We start from the raw sequence: 23,949 nt of genomic DNA, 5'->3' as shown, positions 1-23,949 counted from the left end.
GGGCAGGATCAAAGACATGGGGGCATGACTGGAGACACTGGGGGCAGGATTGGAGACAGATCGTGCAGGATCATGGGGCAGGATGGGAAGATCATATGGGGCAGAATGGATACTTATGAGGGCGGGATGGGAGAACGGATGGCTGAAGCCAGGAATGAGACACACGGGGGCTAGGATGGGGGATATTATTACCACATGGTCTAATTAAGGGATATTATTACTGCAGTGATGCATTTATTTTATTTTTTGAGTATACTATTTTAAATGGGGGGAGGGTGGACCTATTACTGTGTAGAGTGACACTATGTTGCCTTTTTTTCTTCATGTGATATAATGTAGAAGTTGGGAAAATTAAGTAATATGTTCTGCAAGCGGAGCTCTAGGTAACTGTGTTATTTCCTGCAGAGACGAGCCCTGGCTGGAAGACATGATGGCGGTCTGTGCTGGATGAAAGATGAAAAGCAAAGAGGAAGGACATCACCTAGAGATGTCACTGGTGAGTTAGTGTGTCACCTATACACGACACTATAAACTGTATAGAGGCCTTGTGTATAATGTTATTGATCACTGTATTACCTGTACCCAGACACTGCATACTAAGTACAGATCTCCTGTGTATAATGGCACTTATGGTGATAGTATCATGTCTTTTTTTTTATTACTGATCAGTATTGTAGTATTCAGTCACTGTGGTGGTAATATGTGGTCTGGTCATGGTGCGGTGGTGTTCCTTGTATGTGATATTATTCGGTCACTGTGGTGGTAATATGTGGTCTGGTCATGATGCGGTGCTGTTCCTTGTATGTGATGTTATTCGGTCACTGTGGTGGTATTATGTAGTCTGGCGGTATTTGTTCCTTGTGTGTGGTATTATAGGTCACTGTGGTGGTAATATGTGGTCTGGAAATGGTGCGGTGGTATTTTTCCCTTGTATGTGATATTATTGGTCATTTTAAAAATTGAAAAATAGGAAAAAACCTAAATTGTATCACATATTTTAACAAATATTTAATAGGTTACAGTAGAATAGAGCTCGGCCAAAAGAGCCTACCCTGTTATGGTGGTGGCTTAAAAAATCTTTTGGCCAAAACAAAAGCTGCTGGCTATATGTGTGATCTGGTGATGGGAACTGTTAATGTGTGATTGGTGAGAAGTGGAGTTTTTCCAAGAGAGAGCGGTGGGACTTTGGACAGGTCGAGGGGTGGAGGTGGGGCTGGGGTGGAGCCTGGGCGGAGTCTCAAGGGGGCCCCGAAAATTTTACCAGTATGGGGCCCTGAAATTCATAGTGGCAGCCCTGCTGGAGCTGGGCTCAGTGGGGAGGCTGGCGTATAGAGGAGCTGGGCTCAGTGGGGCTAGCTGGCGTATAGAGGAGCTGGGCTCAGTGGGGTTGGCTGGCGTATAGAGGAGCTGGGCTCAGTGGGGCTGGCTGGTGTATAGAGGAGCTGGGCTCAGTGGGGCTGGCTGGCTTATTGAGGAGCTGGGCTCAGTGGGGAGGCTGGTGTATACTGGAGCTGGGCTCAGTGGGGAGGCTGGCGTATACAGGAGCTGGGCTCAGTGGGGAGGCTGGTGTATACTGGAGCTGGGCTCAGTGGGGCTGGCTGGCGTATACAGGAGCAGGGCTCAGTGGGGCTGGCTGGCGTATAGAGGAGCAGGGCTCAGTGGGGCTGGCTGGCATATAGAGGAGCTGGGCTCAGTGGGGCTGGCTGGCGTATACTGGAGCTGGGCTCAGTGGGGCTGCCTGGCGTATAGAGGAGCTGGGCTCAGTGGGGCTGGCTGGAGTATACTGGAGCTGGACTCAGTGGGGCTGCCTGGCGTATGGAGGAACTGGGCTCAGTGGGGCTGGCTGGTGTATACTGGAGCTGGACTCTGTGGGTAGTGGGGCAGGTGGTGATTATATATATATATATATATATATATATATATTCACTATATACACACACCAATGATACTGTATATGTGGCTTTATATGTGGTGCCGTTATAATATGTGCAGGACTGTATGTGGGGCCATCATATTATGTGCAGGGCTATTAGGACTTTTGCTCTGGGGCCCCATGATTTCTATGTACACCCCTAATTAGCTCCAGTCTAGCAGTTGGCCACGGTGTGTTGTCGTTCCTGCCCCAATCAGTAGCAATGTAGGTGAGTTGATGTCTATCTCAACCAAGGGACAAATTTAGTAAATTTAAGGAGGTGTCCATTGCTTTAACATTGATGACTTTTTCTAAGAATAGGTGATCAAGGTCTGATCTGTGTGAATGCGACGCCTGCCACCACCACAGATCAGCTGTACTTGGTGCCGGCGGGAACTGCTGAGATACTGCACATTTGGTACCTATTCAAATAGAGAGGCGGACATGCAGAACCCGATTGTGGCCACTTTACAGTAGATTGAGCTGTGCTGTACAGTTCTGTAAGGGTATGTGCACACATTGCGGATTTGGCCCTGCAGATCCGCAGCAGTTTCCATGCAGTGTACAGTACCATGAAAACCAAATCTGCTGTGCACATGATGTTGAAAATTCCACGCAGATTTGCTGCAGTTTATTTTCAGCAGCATGTCAATTCTTTGTGCCGAATCCGCAGCATTTTTACACCTCTTCCATTATAGGAATCCGCAGGTGTAAAAACGCAGGCGAAATCTGCACAAAATCTGCATAAAATCCGCAGATAAAAAGCATGTCATTTTACCGCGGATTTAGCAAAATTTGCGCGGAAAAATCCGCAGCACATTCTGCAACGTGTGGAGTTCCTGCCAGCACTGAGAACAGCTGACCTGCGGTGGTGCCAGGTGTCGCACCAACACCGATCAAACATGATGACTTATCCCAAGGATCGGTCGTCAGTGTTAGGCTATGTGCACATGTTCCGGAATTGCCGCGGGAATTCCGGAGTTCCATTTCGCGAGAAATTTGCGAGAAAACCACATTTTAAATTCCAGCGAATTTCCGGCGGAAAAACTAGCGATATGCAAGTGTAATTAGCTTGCAGAATGCTAGCATTTTCCATTTTTTATTTTTTTAATTGTTTTAAACTTTACATCTTTTTACTACTGATGCCGCATAGGCAGCCTCAATAGTAAAAAGTTGGTCACACTCATCAAACGGCGCACAGCGCTTAGAAACCCGATGTTTACTTTGGTTACCAGCTCCAGCTCGCTGATCGCTGGTCTCCCGCCTGCCACGCGATGCGTGCTGGCCAGCGGGAGACCAACGATCAAAAAAATATCCAGGCCATTTGAGCACGGACGCTGATAAGTATCACACACAGCGCTCTCGCTGGTGAGATCGCTGTTGATTCATAAAACTTGTGACTCAGCAGTGATCTCGCTAGCGAGATCGCTGTGTGTGACGGGGGCTTTAGTGTTCTCGCCCACAAACTGTACAGAAAAGGCTGCATAGAAGATACTCTCCTATTTAATTGATTTGAATGTGGGCTGCTTTGGCTTGTGTGCCAGGGCTGATTTTCAGTCCCAGTCCGGCCCTGTTCCGCAATATGTCTCTTTATTGAAATAATGATCCTGTACAGGGGCTTACATCGAAATAACGGAACCCCATATGAAAAGTCCTGTCACAGCACATAGGTGTAGTAACAGAAGGCCATACCACCCAATTTTTTTTTAAATGGAGAGAGATATGTATTGCAGCAGTTGCAGTTATTTTTTTCTTCAATTGTAGCTCCTTAATGTTCTCGTCCACTATGATACCTCTTCCATGGTCCCCATAGTGGATGAATGGCTCCAAAATGGCCGAAACAGAATGAGGTTCCCAAATTTCTCCACCTACACAGCATGATGTCCCCACAAACCCCACACAGTTTGATGGTCATCGAAGCCCCGACACAGTATTATGGTCATTATAGCTCCCAACACAATATGATGGCACCACAGCCTGCCACACATTATGATGGTCTGGTCACCACTGTCCCTCTTACAGTATGATGTCAAGCACAGCCACACACACAGAATGATGTTTCCCCCACAGACCCCTCAAAATATGATGGTCACGGCCCAGCATTATGGTCCTCCACAGCCTAAATACAGTATGATGACCCCCATAGCTCTCCATATAGTATGATGGTTCCCCTCCACAGTATGATGGTCCCCCACAACCCCCCATATAGTATGATGGTCCCCCACAGTCCCAATATTGTATGATGGTCACCTCACACAGTATTGTGGTCATCACAGCCCACAGAAAACCCTTATACTCACCTAAAGCAGCCACAGCTATCTTGCCAAGCAGTAATATAATTGTATAATTGCACAGACAAAAGAATCCTGTGTTGCACCAGCCTCCAGCCTAGCTGACGGTGGCTCCATGCTCCGTCACAACTGGTAACAGTACCAGCGTCGATTGTTAAGTGTCACAATTGATGTGGCCCAAATGTGTAATTTACCTGATTTGCCTGATGGTCAGAGCACTGACCACAGTGCCTACTACTGTGAGATAGTTTTTGGTGAACTAAAATCACCCCCATAAAATATAATAAAAATGATCAAAATGTACCCCACAATTTTATAAAGCTACATCTCACTCTAATAAACAAGCCCTAACATGGAAAAAAAAATATATATAACGTACATTTATCACCATAATAGTACTGACCTGCAGAATGTAAAGAATAAAAGCTGACATGTCATATTTCTTGCACAGTGAACATCTTAAAAACAAAACTCAAAAAGTTGCAACATTTTAAACATTTTACATATAAGGTATATTAAAGGGACCTTGGCAGCAACTGGGGGTACACAAGCCATTAATATAACTGTATATCCCATTAAAAGATAAGCCAGTCGATATCTGTATGACCACAAAGTGCTGCTTCAGCAGAGAGAAATCATGTTTTTGTCAGGAACACCGCACTGAACTTGCTCACTGAGCCAGTGCGCGTGTCCTAAGTAAAGCGAACTGTGCTCAAAGATACCTGTGGAGCGGGCAGCAGCCGAATAGGTGCGTACTTCAGAACAGCAGTGTGACGTCTGCCTGCGGTCTGGACTGCAGCCAGACAGCACCCCGAGAAACACTGATACCCTTTACCCCTATACAGGGATCTGGATTTATAGCAGAGCCCAGGAGGCGCTGTCTGAATAGGAGCAATGACCAGAGCAGGACGGTCGCCAGAAAGGTGTTCCAATACAGGACACAGAGGCAATGATATCCGAAACTAAACCAGTCAGGCAGAAATGGTATAAAAACAGTAGACAGTAGCAGAGTCAGATTCCAGGCCGAAGCCAGAGTCATAAACCAGGAGGGCAGCAGAGGTACAGAATCGTTAGGCAAAAGCAGAGTCAGAATCCAGGCCAAAGTAAGAGTCATAAACCAGGAGGGCAGCAGAGGTAAAAAAGTCGTTAGGCAGAAGCAGAGTCAGAAGTCCAGGCAAAAGTCAGAGTCAGTCAAACAGCAATTCACACAGTAACACGCAGGGGAACCAAGAATATATCCGGCGGCCTGCAAGAGCAGTCCCAAGGTATTTGAGGGATCAGGTCATCCCTTACAGGCCCGTGGCCTGATGATGTCATCCGGACCGCCCCCAGGACCAGGCTGGATGGTAATGCACCAGCCCCTTCATGACTGACCGAGGAGCGAAGCCTGCGTCCATCGGACGCCTGCGCAGGAGCCTCATGGCTATCGCCGCCATCACTCGGGGTTGAAGCACAACGCCTCCCAGAGACCAAGGCCGAGACTGCAGGCCACGGGTCAGACGGAAATAGGACAGTCCGGGGCCTCCTAGTGGTCGAGGCTGGGACAGCAGGCCCTGAGTCTGACGGTGATGTGATAGTCCGGCGCCTCCTACTGGCCGAGGCTGGGACAGCAGGCCCTGAGTCTGACGGTGATGTGATAGTCCGGCGCCTCCTACTGGCCGAGGCCGGGACAGCAGGCCCTGAGTCTGGCGGTGCCGTGACAGTACCCCCCCCCTCCAAGAGGGGCCTCCGGACCCTCAAAACCCGGTTTGTCAGGGTGGAGGAGGTGAAACTTCCTAATCAACCGCTTTGCACGAATGTCACTAGCGGGGACCCAGGACCTCTCCTCTGGGCCGTAGCCCTTCCAATGCACCAAATATTGTACCGAGTTTCTCACTAGACGGGAATCAAATATGCCCTGGACCTCGTACTCCAAGGCGCCCTTGACCAAAACTGGAGGAGGAGGGGACCGGACGGGACGAATTGGGGAGCGGTATACCTTGAGGAGGGACTTATGAAAAACGTTAGGAATTTTAAAAGACTGCGGGAGCTTTAACCGAAACGCTACCGGGTTAATTACCTCTAATATTTCATATGGGCCGATGAACCTGGGACCCAGTTTGGCCGACGGTACCTTAAGTTTGATGTTTCTTGTAGAGAGCCAAACCTTGTCACCAACTCCCAGGTGCGGCCCCTGGGACCGTCGTCTATTAGCTGCCGAAGTCTGTCTAATCTGAGCCCCTTTTAAATTAGAGTTTACTTCGGACCAAATAGTCTTTAGACGATGTATATTTTGCTCAACCCCTGGGATTTCCGACATCTTGGCCGAAAATGATCCAAAGTGCGGATGTAGTCCAAGGTTACAGAAGAAGGTGGTGGTCTTGATGGAGTCTTGGTATCTATTATTGAGAGCGAACTCTGCCAATGGCAAATGTTCCACCCAATCTGACTGATGTGCTGAGACATAGCAGCGGAGGTATTGCTCCAGCGTTTGGTTGGCACGCTCAGTTTGACCATTCGTCTCAGGATGGTATGCCGAGGAAAAGGACAACTCAACACCAATACGTCTACAGAACGCCCTCCAGAACTTCGAGACGAACTGGGTACCCCTGTCGGATACGATATTTGCCGGAACGCCGTGCAAACGTACAACGTGAAGAACAAACAACTTAAGGTTTCAGAGTTGGGTAAGCCGGACAGGGGAACAAAGTGAGACTGTTTACTGAACCTGTCCACCACCACCCAAATACAAGTTTTCCCCTCGGAGGGTGGCAGGTCTGTAATGAAGTCCATGGAGATGTGGGTCCATGGACTTTCAGGGGTGGGCAAGGGCTGAAGCCAGCCGGCAGGACGGTTATGGGGGGACTTGGCGCGGGCACAGACTTCACACGCTGAGACGTACTCCTTACAGTCGTTGGCCACCAAAAGTTCCTGGTTACCAGCCTAGTGGTATTATTGAGACCATGGTGGCCTGCCAGGACGGAGTCATGAGATTCTTTTAACACTCGTAAGCGAAAGGTAGCTGGAACGAATAATTTTTTGGGGGGCGTAGTGTCAGGAGCTTGTTCTGATGACCTACGGATCTCCTCCAGAAGGTCCAGAGATACTGCCGACACGACAATGCCATTAGCCAATATGGGGGCTGGTTCATAGTCCTCGGTGTGTGTGTGACAAAAGCTGCGGGAGAGGGCATCTGCCCTCACATTTTTGGTTCCGGGGCGAAAGGTGATTAAAAAATCGAACCTGGAGAAAAACAAGGCCCACCTGGCCTGCCTAGGGTTTAGTCTTTTAGCCGACTCTAGGTAGGTTAGGTTTTTATGATCGGTAATAACAGTAACTTTGTGTTTGGCGCCTTCGAGGAAGTGGCGCCATTCCTCAAAGGCCCACTTGATGGCCAATAATTCTCGGTTGCCAATGTCATAGTTTCTCTCTGTGGCAGAGAATTTGCAGGAGAAAAAGGCACATGGGCGAAGCTGAGGCTGCAGTGCCTTGTGAGAGCACTGCTCCCACTCCGACTTCGGAGGCATCTACTTCCACAATAAACGGGTGGTCCAAGTTAGGTTGAATCAACACCGGGTTGGCCACGAAGCACTCTTTTAGTGTGGAAAAAGCCCTGGTTGCCTCAGGATTCCAATTAGTCACGTCCGCCCCTTTCCGGGTAAGGTCCGTGAGTGGCTTGGCAATCTCTGAGAATCCCCTGATGAACTTGCGATAATAATTCGCAAATCCCAAAAATCGCTGTAGTGCTTTCAGCGATTTGGGTTGTACCCAATCCTTAATGGGTTGAATCTTGGCGGGATCCATGCGGAACCCCTTGCCTGAGACCATGTATCCTAAGAACTGCACCTCTTCGGCAAAAAAAAACACATTTCTCAAATTTCGCGAACAAAGAGTTTTCGCGCAGTCGCTGCAGTACTGAACGGACGTGTTGAGCATGTGTCACAGGGTCAGCAGAATAAATCAAAATGTCGTCCAGATATACGACGACATACACCCCACAAATATCTCTGAAAATATCATTGACGAAGTGCTGAAATACTGCAGGAGCGTTACTGAGTCCGAAGGGCATTACCAGGTACTCAAAATGGCCAAGGGGTGTATTAAAGGCCGTTTTCCATTCGTCCCCATCTCTTATGCGGACCAGGTTATATGCCCCCCGGAGGTCAAGCTTAGTAAACCAGCGAGCTCCCAGTAACTGATTAAACAGATCAGGAATGAGTGGCAGCGGGTATTGATTTTTTACGGTTATGGCGTTCAGCTCACGGTAGTCAATGCATGGTCTAAGTCCACCATCTTTTTTCTCTACAAAGAAAAACCCAGCTCCTACAGGTGAGGTGGAAGGTCTAATGAAGCCTTTTCGAAGGCTATCTGCTATATATTCCTTCATGGCTACACGCTCAGGACCAGAGAGGTTGAATATTCTCCCCTTAGGGAGACGGGCACCAGGGACCAATTCAATAGGACAATCGTATTCTCTGTGAGGAGGTAGTTTCTCCGACTCCACTATAGAGAAAACATCTTCATAATCCCTAAACGCATAGGGAATAGAAGGTGTTTTAATTTTAATCTGGTTTACTGAAAAAGACATACAGTTACTCTGACACCGTGGACTCCAGCGCACAACGTCACCTATGCGCCAGTCAATAACCGGATTATGTTGGTGCAACCATGGCATGCCTAACACAACTGGATCAGATAAATTGTATATAACAAAAAATGACATTTGCTCGTTATGTAATGTCCCCACTGACATAGAAATTTCGGCAGTAACGAATTCCACGCCTCCTTGGAATATAGATGTACCATTAATCGCAGTAGTCTGAATAGGCGCTTTAAGCCTTGACAGGGGTACACCAAGGCGCTTAGCAAATAAAAAATCCATAAGGTTGCCAGCAGCACCACAATCCACATAAGCCTTCACACACAGACGTTTCTTAGCAAAAGAAAGGGAAACTGGTAACAATAGTTTGGCCGCATTTGCGGGTAATACCTGACCCCCAGAGCTGTCCAGGGGGTGATGATCCAGGAATGTGGATTCCCAACAGCCAGCATTTTCCTTGAAGCTTCCAGGCTGCAGCATGGTTGAGCCTGAGAGCGACCTTCCAGGCTGTGCAATGTAACAGGTGTTTGGGCCAAGAATCAGCTCAGTCAGGAGGAAGGAAAAAAAAAGTGAGGAAAAACTGCTTTTATATGTGTTAAGTATAGACACAAAAAGCCGTTTTATTTTTGCGGCCGGATATAATGTGACGTCTGCCTGCGGTCTGGACTGCAGCCAGACAGCACCCCGAGAAACACTGATACCCTTTACCCCATACAGGGATCTGGATTTATAGCAGAGCCCAGGAGGCGCTCTCTGAATAGGAGCAATGACCAGAGCAGGACGGTCGCCAGAAAGGTGTTCCAATACAGGACACAGAGGCAATGATATCCGAGACTAAACCAGTCAGGCAGAAATGGTATAAAAACAGTAGACAGTAGCAGAGTCAGATTCCAGGCCGAAGCCAGAGTCATAAACCAGGAGGGCAGCAGAGGTACAGAATCGTTAGGCAAAAGCAGAGTCAGAATCCAGGCCAAAGTAAGAGTCATAAACCAGGAGGGCAGCAGAGGTACAAAGTCGTTAGGCAGAAGCAGAGTCAGAATCCAGGCCAAAGTAAGAGTCATAAACCAGGAGGGCAGCAGAGGTACAAAGTCGTTAGGCAGAAGCAGAGTCAGAAGTCCAGGCAAAAGTCAGAGTCAGTCAAACAGCAATTCACACAGTAACACGCAGGGGAACCAAGAATATATCCGGCGGCCTGCAAGAGCAGTCCCAAGGTATTTGAGGGATCAGTTCATCCCTTACAGGCCCGTGGCCTGATGATGTCATCCGGACCGCTCCCAGGACCAGGCTGGATGGTAATGCACCAGCCCCTTCATGACTGACCGAGGAGCGAAGCCTGCGTCCAGCGGACGCCTGCGCAGGAGCCTCATGGCTATCACCGCCATCACTCGGGGTTGAAGCACAACGCCTCCCAGAGACCAAGGCCGAGACTGCAGGCCACGGGTCAGACGGAAATAGGACAGTCCGGGGCCTCCTAGTGGTCGAGGCTGGGACAGCAGGCCCTGAGTCTGACGGTGATGTGATAGTCCGGCGCCTCCTACTGGCCGAGGCTGGGACAGCAGGCCCTGAGTCTGACGGTGATGTGATAGTCCGGCGCCTCCTACTGGCCGAGGCCGGGACAGCAGGCCCTGAGTCTGGCGGTGCCGTGACAGGCAGGACCTGAAGCACGTGACTGCTGGGGGCGTGGCCTAAACTCCAGAGAGCTAGGAGCTGCAAGAGAACTCCTAGCAGGGTAACTGCGAGACAAAGTTACCAAGGGGCATAGACAGGGAGGATAGTCAGGACATAGCCAATGAGTCATACACAGAGATAGCTGCAAGGTACAAGAGGGATTAAAAACACATGTGACATGCAACAAATACAGGGTATTTAGTCGATGTTTTTTTGCAAAAAAATGTATACCAAGATACTCCACCTCGTCAAGGTAACCCTTAATGGAGCAGTCCCTATCTAATGTATTTAAAACCTGAACATATAAACAGTGTCTAAATGAACAGGATTCAGACAGGCGCTTCCTAGTATGGGCACGTGGTGTAAGACAGCTCTTTATGACACACAAGAGAGGGGTGGGGTCTCTGAAACCATGCATAAGCAAGGAAAAAAAGGGATTTAAGGGGTACCTTGAGGAGGTGGAGTAGCTTGGTATACATTTTTTTGCAAAAAAAGTATCGACTAAATACCCTGTATTTGTTGCCATCTTTTTACCAGCACTTGCTGATTACTGTCATATTTGTTAGTGCAGGGTATTTCTGCACATTTGTCATTCTGTGTTTTCTTTTTGTGTTTCAGTCAGTGGGTGGTGTGAACACTGTCCGACAGACTTGTTCAGATTTGTGCATGTCACATGTGTTTTTAATCCCTTTTTTCCTTGCTTTTGTGTGGTTTGAGAGACCCCACCCCTCTCTTGTGTGACATGCACATAAAGAGCTGTCTTACACCACGTGCCCATACTAGGAAGCGCCTGTCTGAATCCTGTTCGTTTACATACATTAGATAGGGACTGCTCCATTAAGGGTTACCTTGACGAGGTGGAGTAGCTTGGTATACATTTTTTTGCAAAAAAAATCGACTAAATACCCTGTATTTGTTGCCATCTTTTTACCAGCACTTGCTGATTACTGTCATATTTGTTAGTGCAGGGTATTTCTGCACATTTGTCATTCTGTGTTTTCTTTTTGTGTTAAGGTACAAGAGGGGGCGAGCAGAGAGTAGTCAGATCACAGGCAATGAGTCATACACAGAGAGGGTAGCGCAGTACAGAATCAACAGGCAAACTCACAACGGGGAACAGAACCGGGTCAGAACCATATAAACAAGCTAGAAAAACGAACAGGCACAGGCACACAGGGGTCAACACACTCGGCCAAAGGCAAAAGTATAACTGACAGGGATTGGAGCTTCCCAGGGGTTTAAGAAGCTCTCCCAGAACCAAAGAGAGGCCACAATCATTAACCCCAGGTGTGCAGGTCAAAACCTGCACTGAGCTCCAGACATTAACCCCTGACGTGCAGCTCAAAAACCTGCACTGGGATCATGACAGTTTTGAAGTTTAATCAGCAAGTGCATTGTTCGTGATGATGCACTTACAGCTTCTCAGTCTTCGCTGAATTACCGAACTAGCAGCACCCACTCCCAATAATTGACAGATCGTATCCTCTGGTAAGCCCCCTTCTCACTAAGCGAGATCGCTAGCGAGATCGCTGCTGAGTCACAAGTTTTGTGACGCAACAGTGATCTCACCAGCGATCTCGCTGTGTGTGACACTTATCAGCGACCACCCCCTGCTGAGTATCGCTGATTGTGCTCTAATGTCCTGGACATTTTTTTGATCGTTGGTCTCCCACTGGGCAGCACACATCGCTGTGTGTGGCAGCAGGAGACCATCGATCAGCAAGCTCCCAGCGCTGTAAGCAGACGCTGGGAGCTTGTATCCAAGATAAACAGTGGGTAACTAAGCGCGCGCGGCGCTTAGTTACCTGCTGTGTACCTAGGATACCAGCTCCCAGCACGAGCACGCTGGTATCCAAGGTACACAGGAGGTTACTAAGCGACGCGCGTGCTCATTACCCGCGTCGTCTCTGGTCCTGATCGCTGGTGAGATCTGCCTGTTTGACAGCTCACCAGCGATCCTGACTAGGTCATATCGTTGTCGGGATCGCTGGTGCGTTGCTATGTGTGACGGGGGCTGTACACTGGCCACTGACCTGTCAATCAGCCAGCGCAGACTTTTGCTAGGTCAGGAATACAGTGAAGGCTGAGGAGCTGTAAGTGCATCTTCACTCCCCAATGTGCTTCTAGACTGATCTTCAAAATCTGATTTCTTCCTACTAGAGCAGCACTTTGTGGTCATTAAGGAATTAACTGACTTATGTTTTACAGGGCTACACAGTTATGTAAATGGTTTGAGGAGACATGAGTTAAAAGGTTACTGATAGGTTTACTTTAAATAGTGCCATAAATTTACTTGTCTCACAATAAAAGCAGCCCTCATAGAGCTGTAACAGAAAAATAAAAAAAGAAATGAGGGATGAAAGGGAATGACCTGAGCTCCATAGAACTTGGAGATTGTACAGAGCTGTGATATGCCCATGGATATTAAGCCTTGCAAGCATTCATATTATAGTTGCAAGACCTCCCACCAGGCTTATATATTGATTATGGTTCAGTTTCATAGAACTGTGACATATCCAGATGTAGAGTCTGTATTAGGGAAGCAAAAATAAGGCTGTGCAAAACCTTCTTAACTACTGGCTAAATGATTGTTCAACCAATCAACTGGAAATTATCACTCCATTTTCTCATGTTATCATGCATGAACAGGCAGCTGACTGTAAGCAGACTGAAGCGAAAAATTCACAGAGGAAAAATCTCTATTTGGCTTAATAAACATTAACTTGTTGGTCGACCATGTCTGGGATCAGGAAATTTTGCTGGCAAACATTTCCTTTTTTTTTTTTAACTGGACATTTACTGCTATTATCATATCCTTGTAGATTACTGTATGTTATTGTTCATGTTGGTAATTTTCTAATCTTGCTTTGTGCGTCCCACATAGACGCATCGTCTCCTGACGGTTTTCTGCCGCTCTTTTATTCCTGCAAGGTCGGACTGGTTGGAGAAAAATTGCATAAATAAGATGGTCACATGCGGTAAATTGAACTCGCTAATTTTGGCACAAGTGGCAGACCATCCATTGTTGGGCAGTTAACTCCCCCTGACATCAAATGGCATGGGGTATGTCTGGCAGACACTTATTCCCCTCTCCACATTGAGAAAACATGCATGCTTGGTGGCTTCTTCAAATAAATTACTTTCTAACTTTTGATCTCATAAAGTTTTTTCAACATAACAAGAAGGTGCAAAGTGCATTTAACAGGTACAGATAAGGAACTGCCCAAGGAAGGACACATAAGTGCAATTCTTTAATACACGGGGACAGGCTTGGACTGGCCCATAGGGTAACAAGGGAATCCCCCTGTGGGCCCTTATGCAGATCTGGGCCCCCAACCCCACTGTATGGACAGTACTTGGCATAATTCACTTGATTCACTCTGTACAGAAAAAAGCAACATCTCATCATTGATTAACCAAACTACCCAGTTTATTATTATATAGAGATATAGGTAAATTTGTGAATGAGGGTAGCGTAATATTTGTGTGCAGGTGAAAAGTGCCCCCCCCCCAAAGTCAATGTTACTGGTGGGCACTTGGCACCCCAGTCCGACACAGCATGGGGATCACTCATTCATTGTAAAATATTTTCCTACATCATCAATTTAAAGAGATCTACAATCAATGAAGAAAAAAATACGAGTATCAGAGCCGATGCTTCCTGCCGTGTTGGATGGAAAATAGCCTAAATTTCCTCTCCGTGCCTGTGGAATTTATTGCATTATTGCTTACACAAATACAGTATCTAATTGGAGTTTATCAACATTAACCCTAGCACCATGACATCAAACATACAGTCACAAAGTCCACCCAGATATGATGAGTAATAGGTTTATGTAAAAGCTACCAGGATTTTCTGCAGCCTTTATCACATGTAAGCAAATATGGGATAAAGCAATGTTCTGTCTGCAAATATGAGCTCTCTATCAGGCACGCACCAAATACAATGGTACTTTATCATAAGCCTATTGGTATTGGCTCATTCACAAATCTCACTTTACATATGATTGGCAGTAAAAGTTATAAATACAAAATTCAGAGGTGGAAAATTGCAATAAGCCTCTCCATAAGAAAATGCTCCAAAACCCATAATATAATTCTTACAAATGTATATTTGAATTTGGAATTACACTGGCCGACGTCAGGCCGTTAACAAGACTGATTTACTATAGTTGTTCGGTGCTAAGCTATTGTTGACTGTATTGTAGGGTATGTGGTAGATCAGCTCACTCGGCTGTACAAGGAGGTAGACAGGGGAACACTGCGGCTTTAGGAATGCGATTGGTTTATTTAGATGTGGTATAAACCAAGCAGAAACACAAAGTAAACACGGCCCTCTGGGCAAAAGAGCAACACAAAAATAAAATGGTAGCACTAGGCAGAGTCCTTCTATTAACGGGGATTAGCACGCTCAGGGTTAGCAAGACCCACGGTTCAGGCATAAGCAAAACACAAATGCTTCTCTGGAGTGTTTCTCTCCAGACATTGAACCCTGCTGCCTTTGGAGGCCAGCTACTAAAGCCCCAGATCACACCCTGGGGTGGAGATTAGGTGGACATCCTCCCACCCACCCTATGGATGTCCACTTAAAAGCCAGCCCATTACACAAATTAGCTTAACCCCTTACTGCTGTTAGAGTGCTGGAGGAAAAACTCTGGGTTTTACATCAATGATGCCATTAAGGCTAGGTTCACATTACATTAAGCAACCCGTTTTGGGGGTGGCATGGGGGGTGGGGTTAGAACAGTTAATAATTTAAGAAAGAATAGAGGTACAGAGAGATACATAAAGTGCATGTATACTAATGCCAGAAGCCTCACCAACAAGATGGAGGAATTGGAGTTAATGTTGTTGGAACATAATTATGACATGGTGGGGATATCTGAGACATGGCTGGACGAGAGCCACGACTGGGCGGTTAATTTACAGGGCTATAGTCTGTTCAGAAATGACCGAACAAATAAGCGAGGGGGAGGCGTGTGTTTATATGTAAAATCATCCTTAAAACCCATCCTTCGTGATAATATATATGAATCTAATGAAAATGTAGAGTCCCTGTGGGTAGAGATAAGGGGAGGGGGGAAAAATAATAAATTACTGATAGGGGTTTGTTATAAGTCTCCAAAGATAATGGAAGCAACAGAGAATATCCTCATAAAGCAAATAGATGAAGCTGCGACTCAAGGAGAAGTCATTATTATGGGGGACTTCAACTGCCCTGAAATACATTGGGGAACCGAAACCTGCAGTTCCAGCAAAGGTAATAGGTTTTTGACTACTATGAGAGACAATTACCTTTCACAATTGGTTCAGGACCCAACAAGAGGGGGGCACTGCTAGACCTAATATTAACCAACAGGCCAGATCGCATATCAAATGTAAGGGTTGGGGGTCACTTGGGTAACAGTGATCACAAATTAATAAGTTTTCATGTATCCTTTAATAAGATGTGTAGTAGAGGGGTTACAAGGACACTAAGCTTCAGGAAAGCAAATTTCCAACGGATGAGAGATGATTTTGGTGGAATTAACTGGGACGATATCCTGAGACATAAACATACACAAAGAAAATGGGAGACGTTTATTAGCATCCTGAATAGGACCTGTACACAATATATACCGTATGGGAATAAACATGCGAGAAATAGGAAGAAACCACTATGGCTAAATAGAGCTGTAAGGGGTGCAATAAGGGACAAAAATAAAGCATTTAGCGAATTAAAGCAAATAGGTAGTGATGAGGCATTAACTAAATACAGAAGATTAAATAAATTCTGTAAAAAGCAAATCAAGACAGCAAAGATTGAGACAGAGAGACTCATTGCCAGAGAAAGTAAAAATAATCCCAAAATATTCTTTAACTACATAAATAGTAAGAAACTAAAAAATGATAGTTGGCCCCCTTAAAAATAGTCTGGGTGAAATGGTGGATGAGGATGAGGAAAAAGCCAATATGCTAAATGACTTTTTTTCAACAGTATTTACACAAGAAAATCCCATGACGGATAACATGATCAGGGATAAAAATTCTCTGTTAAATGTCACCTGCTTAACCCAGCAGGAAGTACGGCGGCGTCTAAAAATCACTAAAATTGACAAATCCCCGGGCCCGGATGGGATACACCCCCGAGTACTGCAGGAATTAAGCACAGTCATAGATAGACCATTATTTTTAATCTTTAAAGATTCCATAATAACAGGGTCTGTACCACAGGACTGGCGTATAGCAAATGTGGTGCCAATATTCAAAAAGGGGACAAAAACTGAACTTGGAAATTATAGGCCAGTAAGTTTAACCTCAACTGTGGGTAAAATCCTGGAGGGTTTTCTAAGAGATACTCCAGTATAGTATCTGGAGAAGAATAACCTCATGACCCAATATCAACATGGGTTTACAAGGGACCGTTCCTGTCAGACTAATCTGATAAGCTTTTATGAAGAGGTAAGTTCCGGACTGGACCAAGGGAATGCAGTGGATGTGGTGTACATGGACTTTTCAAAAGCTTTTGATACGGTGCCACACAAAAGGTTGATACATAAAATGAGAACAATGGGGATAGGGGAAAATATGTGTAGGTGGGTTAAGAGCTGGCTCAGGGATAGGAAACAAAGGGTGGTTATTAATGGAGCACACTCAGACTGGGTCACGGTTAGCAGTGGGGTACCACAGGGGTCAGTTTTGGGCCCGCTTCTTTTTAACATATTAATGACCTTGTAGGGGGCATAGAGAGTAGAATTTCAATATTTGCAGATGACACTAAACTCTGCAGGGTAATCAATACAGAGGAGGACAATTTTATATTACAGGAGGATTTATGTAAACTAGAAGCTTGGGCTGATAAATGGCAAATGAGCTTTAATGGGGATAAATGTAAGGTCATGCACTTGGGTAGAACGAACAAGATGTATAATTATGTGCTTAATTGTAAAACACTGGGCAAAACAGTCACTGAAAAAGACCTGGGTGTATGGGTGGACGACAAACTCACATTTAGTGGCCAGTGTCAGGCAGCTGCTGCAAAGGCAAATAAAATAATGGGATGCATTAAAAGAGGCATAGATGCTCATGAGGAGAACATAATTTTACCTCTATATAAGTCACTAGTGCGACCACACTTAGAATACTGTGTACAGTTCTGGTCTCCGGTGTATAAGAAAGACATAGCTGAACTGGAGCGGGTGCAGAGAAGAGCGACCAAGGTTATTAGGGAACTAGGGGGTCTGCAATACCAAGACAGGTTATTACATTTGGGGTTATTTAGTTTGGAGAATCGAAGGCTTAGGGGTGATCTTATTACAATGTATAAATATATGCGGGGACAATACCAAGAGCTTTCTAATGATCTTTTTACTCTTAGACCTGTGACGGGGACAAGGGGGCATCCTCTACGTCTGGAGGAAAGAAGGTTTAAGCATACTCACAGACGCGGATTCTTTACTGTAAGAGCAGTGAGACTATGGAACTCTCTGCCATATGATGTTGTAATGAGTGATTCCCTTCTAAAATTTAAGAAGGGACTGGATGCCTTTCTTGAAAAGTATAATATTACAGGGTATATACACTAGTTTCCTTAATATTGCGTTGATCCAGGGAGCAAGTCTGATTGCCGTATGTGGAGTCAGGAAGGAATTTTTTTCCCCAATGTGAAGCTTACTTGTTGCCACATGGGTTTTTTTTGCCTTCCTCTGGATCAACATGTTAGGGCAAGTTAGGATACGATATGGGTTGAACTAGATGGACTTAAAGTCTCCCTTCAACCTTAATAACTATGTTACTATGTTACTATGTTCAACACATAGCATTGACGGGCTGCGTTAACGGTATAGCATAACGCAATCGCGTTATACTATACCCACTAGCGCAGATGAATCGCTGCAGCCCGCGTCCGAGGCTCCGTAAGTGAATGATGGCACATTGCGAATGTGTGCCGCTTTATGGCATGCGTCGCGATGCGCCCGACAATGGGGCTGAATGGCAGCGTTAATGGACTGCATTACAACACGTTATACCGCGGTGTAACGCAGTCCGTCTAACGGACTGCCTAAACGCAGTGTGACCCCGGCCAAAGCTTAGTGAAACATAGAAACATATCTCCCCTCCTGATCTTTACCAGTGACTTAATCACAAATTATAGATTGTTCTGTCTCCAGATACAGTACATCATCGGCAGCGCATCACTTGATATACACAGGGCAATGAGCTGCCGAAAAAGATGCATGCATAAAATACCCATCACTCTGTGAACAAACGTTTTGCCAGCATGTTTACATCTGTACATAATCAGAAACGAGTGATTCTATGATTTCTAACATATGACCTATTTAGACAAGCCGATCCAGGCTGTTAAATGACTGCTGATACAACCCAATCAGCTGGAATTTACCAGTTTAGATCGTCTGCAATATTGATGGCATCAGATCAATCACTTAAATAATTTGTTCTGTCACCATACACAGGGATGCCACAAGGAATTTCAGAGCCTCATACTGGCAAAATTTTTGGGCCCTCTTGAGACTCTGCCCAGGCTCCACACCATCTCCGCCTCTACCCCTTAAACCTTCCTCAGTCCCACCACCTACTCTTGGAAAAGCTCCAATTCTGCACCATGTCCTCACCAATCGAAGCCATCAGCTTTTATTTTGGCCAAAAGATTTTTTAAGCCTGCCAATACAATAAGGTAGATTCTTGTGGCAGGGCCCTATTCTATGCTAACCTACTAAACATTTCATAAAATATCCTATACTCTTTTTAGAAGAAATAGAGCAGAGAGCAGCACCTGAACAATGGCAATAATTGGGTGCAAGGCCTCACAGGTAGTGTTAAGCGACTTTTGTTTTTTTAGGGTCGAGTTTCGTTTCATGAAACCCGACTTTTCCAAAAGTCGGGTCGAGCAAAATCGGCCGACTATAGGGAAAAGTCGGGGTCGTCCCGAAACACGAAACCCAATGTAAGTCAATGGAGAATTAAAGTCGGCAGTGAGAGGAGGACAGGAAACACACCAACAGTGCCCATTTGAATGCCAAAAGCATAAATTCTTGTTACTGAAGCTTGTCAACTTTAATTAACTTCATAATACTAGTTACGCACTGAAAAATGGGGGTTATTTGGCTACAGTTGTGGGGGGGGGGAGGGCTGGCTCCAGGTTTTTGTGGGCCCAGGGCCAAAGAGCGCCCCTTTAACACATACCACAACTCATGATGCTCCGATACGGCAGAGAAATAGGAGTATAGTACAATGAAAAATACTTCACTTCTTACATCTCATGACTGATATCCATTTTAAATTCTCCAATACCTCCAAAAACGGACAGTATATAACTCCATACAGTATTATGGCCAGCGCTAAGTGCGCTATACAGAGTAATGAGGCCCATATATTTCTCCATACGGAATCATTATTCCCATATAATGTTCCAAACCCTATATGATGAGCTCCACATAATGCTACAGTATATGTTGATCCCAGTGGATGAAGCTCCACTGTCTTATGGGCCCAAATAATGCTCCATATATAATGGGCCCCATTTCTACTGCTCTAGTGTATAATGGGCCCTGTAAATGCTGCTCCAGTGTCTGATGTCCACCTTTGGAATGCTCCAGTGTATGGTGGGCCCCATATATCATTCACCAGAGTATAGTGCTCCCCAAAAATTGCTGTCCCAACATTGAAAACAATTACATAAGTCTCCTTGCTAGGGAATCCCTGCACTACTCTGAACTCCTTGTCGTCCCCATCTTCCATCTCACTGCACTTGGCTGTTTAGGCCCTCCCACCGGCAGAGACACTTTTGCGTACTATGCGGTGCCCTGTGCCAGTGCCATCACCCATGATGCCCCCCCACCTGCTCAAGGAACCTGCACTTTCATCTGCATCTTCCTCTTTGTCACCGTGTAAGGTGGTATAGTATGCGGGAAGGGGAACCTGAGTTTCCTCTGGGTCAGATTCTGGCTGTGTAGAGTGCGAGGGGAATGTAGTGGTCTGGGTCAATGTACTAGCAGCATCATCCAGCAGTGGCTGGGCCTCAGTGCACTTGTGGCGTCCCCAAGAGTACGGTCGCCACTTTGGCATTGCCTTCATCCTAGGGAGTGTGTTGTCAAGCTTGGGAGCAACAAGGGATCTCTCTAGCAGTGAAATCAACACACAACACATTTCCCACTCCAGGCCAGCAGGGAGACCTCTGAACCTGACTGCTGAGGAGCTGCTCTCTGTGGTCGGGAGGAGGTAAGTTAGGGCACTCTGTGCAGGGAAGGGGAAGTGTGTGGACGTGAGAAGGGGAGCTGGAGGATGAGCAGAGTTAAGGCTCACTCCTAGCTGGAGCGCATGGTCCGGATTCCGGTCTCCGAGTTTGTAGGGACACTGACGTTCCTGCAGCAGAAACCGGGGGAAGTAGCAGCTATAAATGCTCTGTACCCAACTAAGGCTCGGAGGCCCCAGCATCGACGTGTGCGAGGCAGAAGGAAAAGGCTACAGCTGTCTGCCATACAAGTAAAGTCTGAGGAACATCTGTTAGACAGGAGGCGTTTCAGTGAACCACGGTCCTGTGAGTGCTTCCCCCACAAGCGCTAGAAAGGAGACGTTCAGGAAGGTACATGTTGGCGGAGTGTTGGAAGGGAGCTTTCCATTCTGGTCCTGGAGGTTGGCAGAGGTCCTGACCTGGAGGACACAGCACGGAGGCAGGCATCTGTGTAACCTGCAGACTGTGAGTAAAGCTTTGGAACTGCACGCTCTGGTGTCCTACAGTTATTCCAGCACCGCTACATCTGGGTACCAGCACCTACACCGCCTGTGCCTTTCCCCCATCACTACATCCACACTTCCCTGGGACTCCTGCTCCACCTGTGGGGAGCTTCACCATCTTTGGTGCACAACTCCATCAGTCCCAGAGGATCTGCATGCAGCGTCAGCCTAACATCTATGTTGCCGAACACCACAGGTGGCGTCAAACTATCTATATAAACTCTTTACCATTATACCACACCATTTACATGGGCGCCCAGGGCCACTGTCCGGGTCACCGCTGCTGTGACATATCCCACTGACACCGGCCCGGTACCGAGTACCCCACAGCCCTGGGACCCATATGCCGACTGCTGATCGGGCGGCGTTATTCCCACGAACCTCCAAACAGCGTCCCTGAAGGCAAAGTTTTTGGTTTCCGGGGGCAGTATGATTGCAAAACTGAACCTTAAAGGAATGTCCAAAAGGGCACCACCAGGAGTGGAGCCTGTGGCTTAATTGGACTGCACCCGGGAAACCACTACCATACAAGCTACAGAAAAGATGGACAGATTGCAAGCTTTGTCGATTCTGTGTGTGGTGTGGTATGTCCGTTTGTAGTTGTGCTAGCGATTTCTCAGCTTTATTCCGTTAACGACCAAGACTCCGGCATGGCCCCGCGGTACGCGTCAAGCTTACTAGAGGGATACGCGAGGCTGTGGCACGTGGGATCGAGCAATAACAGGTCTAGCATTTCAGTACATGTCCGGGGCTGCATGCACGCTACACTGAAAGGACCAGCTTTTGTCGCTTACAGGTGCAGATAACCTGCTGAACTCCGTTAGTGATGGGGATCTGGGATTCAGATTATTCCCCGCGAACGATGATTTCCCAGTAAGTTCAGGTCAACCGCAATTCCGGAGTTAGGCCTAACCGTCATTCCTGAAAAAATTACGTTTCCAAACCACAGGTGCTGTAGCTTGCTTAACAGCTCAGCAGCCGTTCTCAGGCCCAGTATGGATTCAACAACATTGTAGAAAGTTGATAAAGGGTACAGTTTCACCGGATAACACGTATATATGTAGCCTAGTTTACACATTAAAAATATATGTCTATGGATCAGGAGGCAGACTCAGATGTTCTCAGGCCCAGTATAGATTTGACCAGATTGTACAAAGTTGAGAAAGGGTACTTTATCACTGGATAGCAGGTATATATAGCATAGTTTAAACATGTAAAATCTCCGTGTTCTCAGTATGGATTACACAGCAATCTAAAAAGTGGAAAAAAGGAAATGCATTTGAGGCGTACATAACTATATACTTTTGGTGTTATTTTTAAATCTTCATATATATTTCTGTCTCAGTAATACAGTCCATCCTCTCCGCAATAGGAAATGAGATGCATACAATTAGTGACATAAAGGCTATTGATTGCAGAAATCTAGGAATTATTAATCATGGGAAAAACTTCCGTCACAATTCTCATAGGCGATGCTGACCCTCAATTAATTTGTGTGTTGAGACAGTGAAAACATTTTTTTGTGAATAAAGTCTTGCTGTATCGCACTTCTGTTAATTCCATCACTGTTACTCATCTCAATCCAATTTTTATCACAGGGAGCGATGTAAACATGGTGCTCACTGGCTATCATGATCTGTCACGTAACTTTGGAGAGCAAAAGACAGAAGCCACAGGCCGTAGGCGATTCTATTTGATTGGCATGAGAGGGCACATTTTGAAATGTGCGCCGGAAGGTCACACGTTTGTGAGTAGGAAAACTGTGAAAGCTGATGATAAACCACCACTGCATGTCATTGTGAGTCGACGTCCATAAGAAATGGAAGCCACTGATCATCTGGAGCTAGAGCCCGGCCAGCAGGACAGGGCATAGCTACATCTTAACCATCATCTTTCAGTTCAATCAATTTGTAGTGGCAGTCCCAGTGAAGGATTTGACAGGCCAGACTACACAGCGGAGGAGCAGGGAGAGGTAAACATTGCAAATGCTGGGGCCCTGCCCAAGCAAGGGGGGCATACTCGTGGGCGTCGGTACTGGCACTGGGCCCCTCATAGTACGGCGGTGTGTCTGACGGCGGGTGTGCACCACCACTGTCAGAGACACTTGATTGCACTATGAGGGACCCTATGCCAGTGCCCGCGCACAAGAGTCGGCCTACCCACCTGTCCAGGGCAACGGCAATCGCACGGTTTTGTGCGCTAGGTGGTGACCCCGGCCATGGGGGGGGCCGCCCACTTAGGGAGGTTTACAAAGTGGCATATGTAGATGTGGGTCATTCAGCTGCTGCAAAAGGCGAAATAGGTCAAGTTCGCGGAATAGGAGGAGGACCAAAGCAAGCCATTTTTCTGGCAACCTATGTGTCATCAAGGGAAGGTGGGACAAAATCCTTGGAAACCCATGCATGGTTCATTTTAATGAAGGTTAGATCATCCACATTTTGGGTTGACAGACGGGTCCTTTTTTCTGTCAGGATTGATCCAGCTGCGTGGAAGACTCTTTCCGATAGCACACTTGCAGTTGGGCAAGCGAGCTCCTGTAAGGCATATTGTGCCAATTCAGGCCAGGTGTCCAGTTTAGCGGCCCAATAGTCAAAGGGGAATGACCTGTGCGGGAGAACATCGATATGGGAGGAAAAGTAGTTGTTAACCATAGTTGACAACTGCTGTCTCCTGTCACTTTCCATCGATGCAGTATTACCAGTTGTGTGAGCGGTCCGTGAAAAATCAGTCCACAACATTGTCATGAAAACCCTGTCTCCAAC

At 46.5% G+C, this 23,949-nt stretch overlaps 1 long non-coding RNA gene across 2 annotated transcripts in view; it reads left to right on the top strand.

Annotated features, from left to right (window-relative positions):
- LOC141089178 (uncharacterized) overlaps nt 1–23,949 on the top strand; it is a 210,579-nt gene that overhangs the window by 4,513 nt on the left and 182,117 nt on the right. For both annotated transcript variants that reach the window (XR_012232202.1, XR_012232203.1), the window contains exon 2: nt 406–496. This is a non-coding gene — a long non-coding RNA (uncharacterized lncRNA). The remainder of the gene's footprint in view (nt 1–405; nt 497–23,949) is intronic.

Source organism: Dendrobates tinctorius, unplaced genomic scaffold (genome assembly GCF_039654945.1).
Source record: "Dendrobates tinctorius isolate UK_male_01 unplaced genomic scaffold, ASM3965494v1 ptg000044l, whole genome shotgun sequence".
NCBI classification, from domain to species: domain Eukaryota; kingdom Metazoa; phylum Chordata; class Amphibia; order Anura; family Dendrobatidae; genus Dendrobates; species Dendrobates tinctorius.
This window is presented reverse-complemented; position numbering and strand designations above follow the sequence as displayed.